At 35.4% G+C, this 15,818-nt stretch overlaps 1 long non-coding RNA gene across 1 annotated transcript; it reads left to right on the plus strand.

Annotated features, from left to right (window-relative positions):
* The first annotated feature begins 12,163 nt into the window (after positions 1 to 12,163).
* Positions 12,164 to 15,063, plus strand: LOC141612714 (uncharacterized). Its single transcript, XR_012529163.1, has 2 exons — positions 12,164 to 12,311; positions 14,765 to 15,063. It is a non-coding gene; the product is annotated as an uncharacterized LOC141612714 (long non-coding RNA).
* The last annotated feature ends 755 nt before the right edge of the window (positions 15,064 to 15,818 follow it).

The following is a 15,818-nucleotide window of genomic DNA, read 5'->3' on the forward strand; positions in this document are numbered from 1 at the left end:
TCATTTATTCAATGTTCTCAATTTATTTGGAAATGAAGTGTGGATGGAACATAAAGATGTGGATCATAATTTTCATGATATGATACATACACTCTTTAGAAATGGAACAGCAAATAAGCTACACTTTCAACTCCCAAGAAGCAGTATCTAGTTTTCGAGCTTAGACATGACATAAACACCAAGATGCTTCTCAACTATACAATCAGATTTACGTCAACTCTTCTGGTTTGACAGTCTCGGTATCACTAAGGCAATAAAGGAGATTATTATCAGTTGAACTGATATAGAGTATGTAATAGAGCAAGACACTACTTCTATTAGGTAATTTTGCATTGTTGGATACAGCCGCTGAGCTCCTTGTCAGTCCATGTCTCTCCAACCCAACCTTCTACGAAAATCTCTAGATCCAAACAAATAGTCAATAATGTTTTCGTGAATCAATCAAAAGAGGCCGAGTTCAAAGGGTCATTTACAGTCAAAACTAAAAACTGATTAGAAATTTTCATCAAGCTCCATACTTAAGTAATCAAGGTGTACATTGGCAATTTCACATTCGAAGGTCAATTATAGCTTCACCGTATCTGCGTAAACTACAATCTCGGAGCGAAAAGCAAGAATTTAGAAATGCTAATAGTTCAAAGACAGTGCACGCAATAGCATCCTCTCTTCACAAAAATTCAAATGGTTGTAGAATCACGCTAAGTTTACTAATTATCAATTTATCAGGCATTGTATGACATTCCTAATACTTAAGTCTTCAAAAAATCATGCTAGCACCATAATTGACAAACTGAAAATTTGCAAGAATCAAGAAGCTCAAAACCCAAATGAGTGGTTGATGGAACAACTGACTTAATGATGTTTCAATATTACAAATCAGAAGCTACATACTGTAATCATTTCAATCTGTGTATGATCAAGAGCTCAACGAATTTAAACGCAACACTCCCAATTCCAACATTTGAGTGGAAATAGCATTTACATACTCATCAAACAAGTCGCTATATCCACATTGATCGTCAATGCAACCCACTCATCAACAGTCATCTAAACTACCAAAAAAGAGCACTCCAAAATCAATCTGAATTAATGTAGAATCAAAAGAAACCTATCACGGCGAAGATTGCATATAACAGCCACATGAATCCATCGGTATCAGTAGGCATACTATAAGACATTCCTGATACGAAGTCTTCACTAAAATCATAGCAGCAAATCTAAAAGAATCGAGAAGTTGGAAATCCAAATGAGTAGTTGAGGGAAAAACTGAACTAATGATCTATGATTATTACAAACAATAATCTACACAAATAATCTACACAACTGTAATCATTTGAATATGTGTACGACGAAGAGCTCAACAAATTTAAACTCGACACACCGAATCCCAACAATAATCAAATCATCAGCTATCCACATCGATCAATACAACCGACTCATAACATCAACAGTAATCTAGATTGCACAATTGAAAAGCCCTCTTCAGTATGAAATCAATCTAAACTATTATTGAATTAGAACGAACCTAGCATGACGAAAACCGCAATTAACAGCCACAAGAATCCACGACAATTAGGAGGCCTGATCAACTTGTTACAATCAATAATTTGCGGAAAAATAACCCCATGTTCATCAATTACAAAAATTACCAATATTCATCATATATACGAATTACTGAAACGACTAGATGGAATACCAGTTGAATTGAATGCAAGAGGTAAAACCCTAATAATAGAAATACGAACCTGTTTATTGAAAGCGAAGACCCTAATTCTCCCCATTTTCGTCGGCTTTCCTGTTTATTGTAAATCTCCAAATTTCTAGGGTATATTGAATTAAATCGCAAAAATTTAAATTATAACATAATAAATCGCAAGAATAGAAATACTAACCTGTTTATTGTAGACCAACCCCGAAATTGTCAAAGAAACAAGTCAGTTTCTTGATTTATAGCCGCAATTCGATTTGTAACATAATAAATCGCGAAATTTAGGGTAAGGTGCTCAAACCCTAGAAATTCTGAACCATATAAAGATGTCGAAGGTGGTGATGGTCCGACAACCGCATCTTTGATTCTATGAAATGGTAGCAGCTTCGTAATTTGTAAAGATGAAGATAAATGTCGAAGGTGGTGATGTTCAGTAGAAAAATGGAGTTGCAACTTTGTAACTGAAGTTAGAAGAGAAACGAATATTGGGGGGTTTTCAATATTTATTTTTGATTTTTTTTTTTTTTTTTTTTTTTTTTATTTTTTTTACGATAAGTTTAGATAACTGTTAATATGAAAAGCGTTTTCTATTGTTTTTTTAACACAACACTTATTTAGGAGAGGCGTTCTCTTTATTGTTAGAAAACGGTTAATTAACTTAACTGTTCTCTATTAGGTGTTACTTATTCATGTTTTTGTAGTAGTGTTTACTTTTACGTTCTTCCACTTTGCTATTTCTCGCATGTACCTAATCAAGTTCTGTGTCACAGTCACCTATACTGTGACATAGAATTACTGTACCTTCTTGTGAACTTACATTCAATTAAGTTTCTCAAGTCTTGTACTTCTTTATTCTTAGCTTAAAGTAACTAATTAACTAAGTTAAGGATAAAAATTTTAAAAGGTACACCTAATTCACCCCTCCCCCCTCTTAGGTGTTAATCGTTCTTAACTCTTCACATTGCTCGAGTGCTGCACAAGTTTAACAAATCAATTTTTATTGGCTTTATTCCTGTTCACCTAGTGACATCCTGAACATGTTACCTGTCAATCCTCCAGCTTGTGCCCAATTCACCATAAGCTTTTGTATAACAAGATCAAATCTTGCTTCCATGATTCCTTCTGCATCATCACAAAACACAATCACAACTTTGCTGATAACTAACCCAGAACATGCAATTAATGGACAATTAACACCTCGCGTTAATAATATCCAAGCATTGAAGAGACAAGGCAGTTAATAACATTACCATCAAGTATCGATTTCGGATTCCGAGGCAATCAGATATGCATGCAATTACCACACAATTACCTGACTAATAATAAAATAAAATACAGATATAAAACAATAATGTTGATTTCTTGTAGTATAGTTGCAGATCGTCGCCAGTAAAAGGAAATCGAAATAATCAATCAAATAACACAGTCAAAATTAACAAAACAATAACTTTAATTAACTTAGTCTGAAATAATCAAGGGTATCACCACCCTCATCAGAACCGGCAGCTCCCAGTTGTACTTGAAGGTGCAAAAATTATAGCCATTAAATCCTCGACATCATCTCAGCAAACAAATTCCTAAAACCTAGCTAATTAATCAATTCAACCGTCGAAACCACCATCACACAATATAATATCTATATTATCAAATTACTTGATCACACTTCTAAAACTTCTAAAATAGGTGAATATCAACGCAAAGAAAGAGATGACATACCCATTGAAAATGTCGATACCCAAATCAAAAGGCCACGATAGTAATAAAAATAAAAAACAAAAAGAAACAACATACCGTCGATCTCCGACTCCGTCCTCAACAACCACAGTAAAACAATACCAACTAAAATAAACCACTCGCTATCACTGCTTGTCGATCCGATCAGAGGCATGCAATTAGTAAAAGGAAAATTAGTTTGAGAGAGGGTAAGAGGGGGAATGAGTGGACTAAATGGGAGGAGTTAGGCATGCACTAAAATTTCAGAAACCCCTCGCTAACACTGCCTGTCCTTCGGATCAGAGGCATGCAAATAGAAAAATGGAAGTAACCACAGAAAATACACCCAAGAAAGACAAGAGAGAAGAGAGTAAAGGCGATGAAATGGGGAACTGAGTGGCTGAGAGGAAGGATCGAAAATGGCGACGTTGGAAGCCATTTTGGCTGAGAATCTGAGATGCAAACAAACAAATTAAGGAAATGAAAGAATGGTGATGAAAGGGTTGAGATTTGAGAATGAAGTTCAGGATGAAAGTAAAATGGAACGAAAATAAGAAGAAATATAGCCAAGGGTAAAATGGGCAAAAATTGTCAAAGTTACTGTTACGGGAACAGTAACCCAAGTCTGGGTTTTTTAAAGAGTGTAGATTAGGAAGATCAATTGTATTTGCAATTGTTGCTAAGCGGGATCGAACACATGTGCATACACGAAAACCGACTATCTGACCAATAAACCAGGCGAACTATAATGTTAAACTTAAGCACTTAAATATACAAATCCTATTTTGCTTGCTTCCAAATTGCATTTAATACTCGATTGAGCATCTGGAGCATTAAGTATGATTATCATTATATATATGCTTTTGCATATCAAATGTCTTGGCATGGTTTGGTGGTTAGGAAATGGGGAATAATATGTGAAGATGTGGGTTCGATCCTAGTTAGTTAAAGTTTTTTTTCTTTTTTTGCAATTTGCTATGAGGTCGCTCTGTTGGTAAGCGACTTCATGTCAAATTGCTCACCTCCTAAGCGACTTATTTCCGAAGCAATTTCTCAAAATTCCGATCCTACGTGGACCTATTTTCGGTAATTAATTTGAAACTCACCCCATTTCGTTAATTTATTCGTTATTGAACCCCATTTTGAAAAAAAAATTCGATTTTTTGTGTAGAAAATCGGTTACAGTTTTGCATTTGCGTGAGAGTTATTAAGGAAATATGGTAAACAATTAGACATGATTATAATATATTTAATTAATGGGTTTTTCTAACGTGTGCCCTTAGGGCACACATTAATAATCCATATATGGCAAGATTATCAACATATTCTCATTAAATATGGTAAATATGAGAATATACTTGAGTATCTCATTTGAATATGTTGATAATCTTGCCTTATATGGGTTATTTATCATCGATTACCATATTTCCTTAATAACTCTTCAAAATTACCCATATTAGTATATTACCTTGACAGCAATACAGAAACCCTAGATCAACAAAATTACCCATATTACCTTGACAGCAATACATGATCTTATTCTTCAAAATCTCAATATATTGGTAAGATATTTATTTAGATAATTATTTTAAGCATATATGATAATCGATGATAAATTACATCATTCAAATCGAAGTTCTTAACTATGCTCAAAAGTAAAACTTACGGATGTTCTAACAAAGAACACAAAATTCTACTAGGTAATTAATAACTAGGATACTCCCGCAATATAATGCGCTTATTTGACAAAAAAAAATTAAAAAAAATAGGAGACTAGTCAGAATCAAAATTTGGTGGATAAATAAGAGAATGATATACTCCTAAGAATTCGATTTCACAGAACGATGAACGCCTTGGACAATCCAATAAAGATCGATGAAATCGTGCTGCTTCTGCTAAGTGATAATTATCATAAGTACACGTAAAGCTAGCATTTAGGACGATCTTCTCCAAACACGATGCACTCCTCAGGAAATATTTCGTTAGCTTCAAAAATTCCTCGTCGAATCGAACCCTGGTCATATTCAACTCTAACCGCTTCATATGCTCATATAACGTAGTTTTGGCATCCGGAATTACACCCACATCATTGTCAGAATTTACACATTTTAACACAAGAACCTCCAATTTAGGACAAGGTAGCAATAAAGGTAAAGTTTCCAATCGTTCGAATCGACCCAAAGTCCAAGTAAGATGAGTCACATTAGGGAAGATAGTCTTAATATTAGGATTACTGGAAGGCATCATCATATTATAAGCGATATCGAATACAAGCGAGTTGACATGTGAAATCGAATCGATGAACTGCCTTATTATTTGATTATATGACAAAGCTAACCGAGGAGCGGTAAAATTGAAATGCTCTATTTAATGAGGCAGAATTTGCCTCATTAAATCCACCCTTAATGCTATTCCCTCCCACTCGCTGCAGTGCATTCGCCTTCCCTCGTCTATTCTTCTCGAAATTGACAAAATTACCCGATCCTTCCTCTGGTCTGGCCATTCCTCTAAGAAACTCCATCTCTCCAACTGGAACCTTGTCACCCATCCTCTTGCCTCTGGGGGTCTTGGCATCAAAGCTTCCCGCCCCCTCAATGATGCCCTCTCCACTAAGCTTAGCTGGAAACTCCTCTTCAACAAGTCCTCTTTGGCACATAGTGCCATCAAAAGCAAATACCTGCACCTTTCCCCCTCCCCCTTCCACTCTGGCTCACATGTTTGGAAGAATGTGGGTCTTGGGTGGTCCACTCTTAAACAGCACTTGACTTGGTCCATTGGCGATGGTTCCTCTATCTGTCTTTGGGACGACCCCTGGTCTCCTTTGGGCCCCCTTCGAAGCATCATCGCTGGTCCCCTTAGCTTGAGCTCCTGGAATGCGAAGCTTAGTACGATTATCCTTAATGGGCATTGGGCCCTCCATTCTCTCGACTTCATTCTCCCTGACCATGCCATTACCACCATTCTTAGCATACCCCTTCCCTCTCTCCCAAAATCTGACTTCATTACCACCTCTCTTGCCCCAAAGAACAAATTCTCTATTGGTACTACCTACTCCTTCCTCCTCGATACCCCACCCCCTTCTCTTCCCCCCTTCTCCCCTGATCTCTTTTGGCTTTGGGACTCCCCAACCTTGCCAAAAATTAAAGCCTTCCTTTGGCTTGCCTGGTGGGATAAACTCCCACATAACCACACCCTCCATGTTCGCTCCATTATTGCCTCTCCTAGGTGCACTCTCTGCGCTAGCCCCTCCATCCCCGAGTCTACCCTCCATGTCCTTCGGGACTGCGATTTTGCCTCTTCCACTTGGTCCCTTTTTAATGTCAAACACTCTTTCTTTCTCGATGATCTCCAACACCGGATCTTTGAGAATTGTCTCGCTCCCGTGCTTGGCCTACCCTCTTCTCCTTCATCGTGTGGCGTCTTTGGACAAGACGCTGCGATACCATGCTCTCTCTTATGCCTTCTCCTCTTCTCCCTCCCTTTTGTAGTTCCATTCTGTCCCCGGGCGGCCTCTTGGAGTGCCGCCAACTCGGATCCCCTCTACCACACCCACTAGCTCTCATGTCTCTCGCCTTTCGCTTCCCTTGTAGTGGGCCCCCCGCCGCAACATTGGTGTAAGATCAATGTAGATGCGGCCTTTTCCCCCTCCTCCTCGGTCTCTTGTTTTGGGTGTGTTGTTAGGGATCCCGTTGGTTCCCGGGTGCACGGGTGGTCCAAATAGGTGTTTTGCTACTACCCCTTTTATTAGTGAGGTCCTTGCTATTAGAGAAGAGATCCGTTTTGCAGTGTTGTCCATGGATAAATTTGTGATTGCTTCTGATTGTATTAATGCTATCAATGCTATCTTGAGCCCGACCCCCCCCCCTGCGGGCCCTTTGCTAACATTATTATTGAGTGTAGGGATCTATTACAGGCCTCACCAGATCTGAAGCTTGTGTTTGAGAAGAGATCGGCTAACAAAGTTGCGGATGCCCTAGCCAAGTTCTCCGCGGCGGATGATAGTCCTTCTAGTGGTTGTTTTAGTTGGGATCATGCCCCTTCTTTTGTTACAAACTTATGTATGCTTGACTTTTTAGAGGCTTGTACGCCTCTTAATCCCGACCCCCCTCCTTGATGTATCTGAACTTTGGTTCTCCTTTTTAATTTAATGCTCTTTTTCGACCAAAAAAAAAAAAAAAGTGAAGATTAAGACGAGTAAAGTCCTCGAAACCATAGAATCCATGTAATGTAATACTTAATCGGGTTAAATTCGTACCCACGATGGTTAGAGACCCATCTGCAAAAGGTTTAGGGCATCCAGATTCTTTAATAAGTGTGAAGGACAAGTCCTCAAGTGATGGGCTAGAGCTCATAAACTTTTCAATGCATTTAACGTCGTCGTTGAAGAAAATCGAACTAAGTTTCTTCAAATTTGGAAGATTAATTGAATCAGGAAAAGTCCATGCAAATCCACCAGTACTTAAATCCAACTCAAGTGATAGCAACGATTGGATTTGGAAAACGCTTGGTGCGTCCACTTGACCTCCCTTGTGATAGTGACGACTATTCGATGTACTCTTGAAGTGTTCGACATTACTACAACGTAGTTGACGAGCCCATGAGTCTATAGCGCGGTCTAAACTAAGATATGTATACGAGTCACGGTGAAGATGTAGACTGACGGTCTTGAGTAAGGGTGTGGTGAATACGGTAAAGATGTTATCAAGAATGGGAATTATTTCGGGTATATTCTTCACTTTATTAGATTGTGTGATGTTGAAAGTAGTGTCGGAAATCGTAATGACTAAGTTTTGAGGAAGATCGAGGCGAGATAAGATGTTGGAGATTATGTCGTCTGGAAGATAGCTCCATCTTCTGCGTTCGGCACTTAGTTCGCTGCTAGGGTTTTGATCCATTATCGAATGTTTAAGGTAAACCTTCGAGATGAACGACAACCGGAAATATATTATATATATTAGAGAGGATATATTATTAGGAAAGATATTTTAAGAAAATATAGTTAGGAGTTTATCATGAGATATCATAATATCTTCGGAATATCGTGCCAAAAAAAAAATAATATCTTCGGAATATTACGAGTCATTGTACTATTTTTCTTTTTTTGGTGCTAAAGAGGGGCAAAGCCCCATAACATAACTGAAACTAAATAGCAACTAAACTTTATGTAGTATTCATTCGTTCCAAAAAAAGAAAAAAAAATAATAAAATTCGTTTATTGAACGCAAGAGTAAAATTTTTTCTTATGATTTAATACAAATTCACACGACTAAAACCAAACAGAAAATTTATTTCATGCCAAATGAGAAAAAGAAGATAACAAAGAATCAGTCTAGCTTATAACCTCCTAGAAGTTCGATTTGATAACGCGAAGTACTCTCTACACACTCGAATAAAGTTTTGTAAAATTGAGATTTTGCAAAGTTATAATAAGAATAAAGGTCATGTGAACTAAGAACAAGCTTCTCCAAAACATTGACACTTCTTAGCAACCATGTCACGAGATTCGCCATTTGTTTGCTAAATCGGTAGTCGTTCATATACGCTTCTTTAGCAACCATGTCACGAGATCGGGAAGAGTACTGATACCATAAAATTACAATCCCTAAGATTGAGGAACTAATTTACGTATAATAGGTAACAATATACAATCAAATCTATATATATATATATATATATAGAAATAGGATCATATGAGTTTGGTTTTTTTGGTGAGTTACCCCTCTGAATCTGGACCATTGATCTAATTTAAGATGGATGGCTGAGATTAAATCTTACATCTTGTATATAAAGATGGTATACAACGTTTAACATCTTTTTTTCTCCATTTTTCCTGTAACTTTCTCTCTCTTCACAATCTCCCTCTAATATTCATCTTCTACTGTGTTCCTTCGTGCTCTTTCTTCGTGATTGTTCACCGTGCTCCTTCTTCGTGCTCAGTAATTCTACTCCATCTTCAATTTCGTGTAATCAGGTAATGAATTTCTTCTTTTTGTATTGTTTTTTTCCGTTGAATTTCTTCAATTTCACATTTCACATTTCATCTTCTTGTTCTTTGTTTGAATTTAATGTTTGTTGTGTTTGTAATCTTCAATTTATTCAGATATCTTCATTATGTTGTTCAATTTATTGTGTTTGTGTTGTTCAATGACATTTTTTTCCGTTTTCGCATAATTCTAGGGTTTTGTTGCGATTTTGCACCGATTTTGGAATTGAATGTTGTTCTTTCCGTGGTTCAATCAAACTATTATGAATGTAGATAGGTGATGAGAATAATGAGGTTGTTTGCGATATCTTATCTTGCTAACAATGGTGCGTCTTTATGTAGTTGAGTTTTTTTTGGTACATTATTATTTCTCCTCAAATAACCGCTTATTGTATTGTGTTATTTCGGTTATTTCAATGCATTAGTTGGATTATTGTATTTTATTTTGCTTAGTTATTTCATTCTGACAAAATATGCTTTTATTTCTCTAAACTGTCCATTATTTTATAGTGTTTTTATGGTTATTTTAATACTTATAAGTGGTTATTGTATTCAATTGCATAGTTATTTTCAACTTACGCCCTTCTTTGTTTTTATTTCTTTCAGGGAGCTTTCGGTTTTTGCTGGCTCAACCCTCATCAATAGCTTAGACATGGTTCTTATTGGGAAGCCTGTTGAAAACACCAAATAGACAAACTTCTTGTTAATGTTTAACTCCAAGGATAAAGTATTAGACAAAGTACACAATTGTTCAATCCCGGTTATTGTAAAGTTCAATCACGGTTATTGTAAAGTTCAATCACGATTATTGTAATATTATTATAGCTATACAATAGTTCACTCATGGTTATTGTTCAATCACGATTATTGTAATAATTTAAGGCAATTATTATACGTCTCGATGTAATTACTCTATTTTATCTTTGTAAATAAGTGTTGCTTTTGTCAAACTCAGATTTCAATTCATCTTCATCCTCTATTTATCATCCCTCATCAATAGGCAATACATGGTTCTCGTCGGAAGAAATACTTGGTAGAAGAAACGCGAAAACAACGGCAAGACACGGTTCTAGATGGAAGAAATACATTTAAACGTTGTATTGAAGATAAATAAATGTACTATTTGTGATGTTACTATCGTTAGATGTATTATTTAAAGTGCTTAAAGATGTATTTTATGATGACGCTTAGATATAGTTTGTTGGAGATGTTTAAGTGTAACGTGTTGAAAACAAAATAGTTATATAATAAAAGTAAGTGGTTTTTTTAACCTTGTTATATATTATTATTTCATTTCTCAGATTTTGCTATTACATTAACCAATCTCAATTATTGATTGAATGAAAATAACTAGCTATTCAATTAAACAAGATGAAAACAAACATGGGATAGAAATTTTAATATATTTGAGTTTCATCTCAATACAATAACACGATTTATTCATTATAATAACTGAGTTTATACATTACAATAACTACAAATAACAAAATTTTACATTACAATAACTGAATTTCTACATTGTAATAACTACAAATACCAGAATTTCTACATTAAAATAACTGAGTTTTCTACGTTACAATAACGGAGTTTCTACATTACAATAACTGAGTTATTCAATTAAACAAGATGAAAACTAACAAACAATGACCAAGTATATACATTAATTTTTCCATTAAACGTCAATTATCTGTGTCTATCGTGATTCAACCTGCAAATCACCAAAAACTAGAACATAACTTAACAGAGCACCCAAGAAGTAACTGGATTGTAAAATAAATGGACTGTAAAATAACTAAACTGACTTTAAACAACTGACGAGTGAATAAATGAATTACTTATAGAATAACTGACTTTATTCATTATAATAACCGAGTTTCTATATTACAATAACTACAAATACCATAGTTTCTACATTACAATAACTGAGTTTATACATTACAATAATTGAGTTCCTACATTACAATAACTGAGTTTCAGAATTACAATAACTTAGTTTCTGCATTTGAATAACTATTAAATAACCACGTTTGTTCATTACAATAACTGAGTTTCTACATTACAATAACTGAGTTCCTACATTATAATAACTGAGTTTCTACAGTAAAATAACTATACATACCGGAGAACATTATTCTCAGTAAACAAGTTATTTTATTGCAGTAACGTAATTATTCTATCATACAACATCAGTTATTCTATTACACGACGTCAATTATTCCATGGAGCATCAATTATCCCTAATCAACGTCGTCGTTACACCTGCAAATTACCAAAAATAATGAAATCTTATCAGAATTTGTTGTAATCAATAAATTTTCTGCTGAATTTGTTCTTTACTAATGTTATTAATCATGAAATGGTAAAAAGACATAAATCTGACGAGTGTTTGTTATTCTCATCCTACTTTTACTTAAATTCACGGAAAATTAAACACAAAAATCGCTTTTGATTTGATACATTAGGGTTTTTCCGAAATTTCATCATTAATTAGAGAAAAAATTGATCGTACCAATTAAAATAATTAAATTTGTGAATGAATTTGGTGTAGACGCACTACAACAAGTCCAATAATAGACGGCATTTATTTAACAGCACAAAGTATAAGTGCCACCTTAATTGCACTTATTGTGGCATTTAACCCGACATTTATGGTAATTGCCGCCTTATGACATTTTAGACACTTCGGCGCGACGAAATTTTCAATATAGCGCTCTTTTCTGAAATTACCTTTTCAAATTAAAAAAAGAAAACCCCAAAACGCTTAAATTATACTCCGTATGTGCTAATCCTAAAACCTAACCTCATATTCTTTCTCCTCTCCTACTCTCTGTCATCATTTTTTTGCTAATTGACAAAATCCATCGGTGAGAGAGCAAGGAAATACATCATCATGCTGCAAAATTGAAGGTATGTTTGTTTATGTTTAAGCCCACTTTACCAATAATCCAATTCAATTAAGATGCTTGAGGATACATGTGCGGTAGATTAGGTTTTGACTTTGATAGTGCAAACTCTTTTGCACGATTTTGATAGATCTAAGGAACAGATTATTGTGGTATAATTGCTACTTCGTATTTGATAATTAACTTAGCAAAAGCGTTTGTGGTGCATTTCTTATCTTGTGTTTTGAGAAAATATTATATCTGAAAATTAAGTTTGATGTGATACAAATTCACTTTGAAAAGAGGCATTTCTGTAGCAGTTTCTGCTAATTGATGGTGTTGTGTAGATGTTTGTCTATTTTCCTAAGACTTCTTACTTTTAATTCTATTACTTTGCAAAGTGGGTGTGTTGCTACTTGCTAGTGATTTTTGGCACTTCTCATGCTTGAAGTAGAGTTGAAGGTTAAGTGGTGTATTATGCTTATAAAGATTGGTTCTTTGTGCTATTGGAATCCATCTAGACCCCGTTTGGATACTTGAATTTCATTTTAAATGACCAATTTGAAATTAGGAATGTGAAATCATGATTCTCAAATTCAAATTCCTTGTTTGGGAAACAAAGAATTTGAAATTTAGAATTTGAAATCCAATTTCTATGTTTGGCAATACAAAGAATTTGAGAATCCAAATTTGATCCAAACTCAATTTCCAAGTAGTTAACTCATATTGCAAGGTTTTAGGCTAACATTTTCCGCAATACAAAATAATCATTCGACATAGATTTTAATACTCTAGTTCCGAATGCATCCTTGATTGACATTCTGGCTTGAAACTCGAATGTTGTTAGAAATTAAGAAAGCAGCCGCGAAAGGGAGCACCGATTTTTGCAGTCCCAGCAGCAATTCAGAAACCCCATTATGCCAGTTTCCACAGGTTGAGCAATTTCCTTCGTTCGTTTCTGCAGCACTCTCAGAAACTCCTCGGCGCTCAAGTTTCCATCGCGATTTGAGTCAAACACGTGGTAAATGACATCCACCACACTGTCGCTGAGGGAGACACCACACACCTGGAGAAAGAAAACAAATATTACCAAATATTAATATGAATCAAAGAATAATCAAAACCTTCATGAAGATGACAATCAAACAGACATAATCTAAGATAGGCACAGCACTGTGGAAATAACAGTTTTCAACCATGTTAGGTGGAAGAGTCTAGTATAAGGATTACCGCAAAAACATATACTCGTACAAATTCAACACAATATAAGCTCCAAGAACAAATGAAACGATAAATTTGCAGAAAGATCCAGAGAGTTTATCCAAAATATTTGCAGAAAAACAACCTGTCACTCTTGGCCTACTAATTATTATTCACCTCAATTTTGTTTTACGACAAATTAATTCAGAAACACAAGTATAGAACAATTCAGAAAATTACAGAAGCATAGAACAATTCAGAAAATTACTACATCGAAAAATTAATTGAACTCACAAAAATTGAAAATCAACTAATCATACGATACATTTCAACCCACAAAAATCGAATATCAACAATTCAATCAACTAATCAAACTATAAACTTCAATACACAAAAAAAAAATCGAATATCAGCTATTCAATGAACAATGAAACGATAAATTTCAACGCACAAATCATAATTTAGCAAAGAGTAATTAGAAATTTAAACTTAAAAAAATTGAAAGAGGCGTAAACATACTTGAATTGCTCTGATGGATGTTGATGAGAAGAAAAACGATGATTATAAACCCAAGAAAAATCGCACGAACCCTAGAAATTGGGGATGAACTTTGTCGATGAAATTGATGTTGATGAATCGAGATGATGGAGATGTGGACTGTGGAGTGGAATTGATTTGGAATACAGGGGGTAGGGGTGTGGATTTGGAATGGGCCGTTTTATTAATCTTTAGAATTTGATAGGATTTCAACCAAATCCAAATTATGCAATCAGCCCAAACACCATATTTGGGCCAAATCCGGGATTGCAAATGAAATACCTGTTTCCAAACAGGCCATTAGTGAATTTACTTTGCCTTTGCTGCTCAGTTGTAGTTTCGGAACTTTACTTTGAATAGTTAGAGCTTTGGCCAACCGTTAGCTTCATTTTGGTGACATTTTGGTCTGTCGCTTCCTTCAAAGGTGACTGGTGACTTGTATTTGAATTTATTAAGGGTTTGTTCAATTTTTTTATTTTAATTTAACTTGTGCCAAGATAAAGACGACAATTTCGAAACTTAAATGGTTGTTTGTTCAGAACACAGTAGGTTGTCCTAAGCTCATGGCACATTCAAAATTGGAATGTTAATTTTTTTAACATTGCCGTCTCGATATGGTTCTAAGGGGCTACGGTAGGATCGCTGAAATCTTCTTTATATTGGGCTTTAATGGTTTCTCAATGTGTAAAAAATACGGATTATTGTTGATGCGCGAAGTGACTTTGGGTTTCTTCTTTCCAGGATTTAACGTATCAAGAGGAGGATAGATGGCATTTTGGTTTTACGAAGCCTTATTAGAAGTGATGGCTATGGTACGACACCAACAATCAAGTTAGAAGTAATGGGTATGGCAAGAGACCATGGATATCAATGGAAGCTTTTGTGAATGTTCGAGTACATGTTATTTTTATTGGCCTTGTGTAAATTCTACTAGTAAATTGGCTTTTGTTAAATTTTGACTAGGTGTTAATGTAATGAGCTCAAATTTATATTAGACTTTTGTAAGACAATTTGATATATGAAAGTTGTATTTTTCATTGTACAGGTTGTTATTTTATAGGTTTTTTTTTTGGTTTTTTTCAATAGTTGAATTTCATTTAAAAAACCATGTCAAATACGGAGTAGCTTGAAAGGCTGCTGAATAGTAACAGATGAACAATTGATAAATAAAAAATATAAAAAGAAAAAAGATAATGTGTACCACTAATTAATTATTTTTAGAGGAAATCAATTAAAATGCAGTCATATGGCAATCTTGGAATTCGGGATAGCATGGCATTTATAGGGGGTTACGAAACGTCGTCGACGTTTTATAACGAATCGTCGACGTTTTTCATAAAAAAGACATAACTACCCTTTCCCCCTCTATCTTACTTTTCCTCCCATCTCTCTTCTAATTTTTACATGTTAAAATCACAAACCCCCTCAACCATCGCTGCCACCATCCCTGCCACCGTCGCTTTCACAAACCCGCACCACCGCCGCTTCCACAACCCCGGACCACCGCAACAGCCGTCGCCCACAACTACAATACCACTCCCCCTCTTGGTCTTTCTTCTCATTTCCATTTTCTTCTTAATCTCTTCTCATTTCCGTCGCCAACCACCGCACCACCACTCCCCCTCCACTGCCAACACGTCGCCGTCCACTGCAGCCAGCCACTACACCAACGGTCGCCAACATCCTCTAACCACGTCGCCTGATTTGGTTTCAATTCTTAATCTTCAATTTTGTCCATATTTCCGATTCGTTTTTTTAATTGAGTAATTGATGTGAATTTATGAAATATGGGTGT

The sequence above is a fragment of the Silene latifolia genome, chromosome 11 (assembly GCF_048544455.1).
Source record: "Silene latifolia isolate original U9 population chromosome 11, ASM4854445v1, whole genome shotgun sequence".
NCBI lineage: Eukaryota > Viridiplantae > Streptophyta > Magnoliopsida > Caryophyllales > Caryophyllaceae > Silene > Silene latifolia.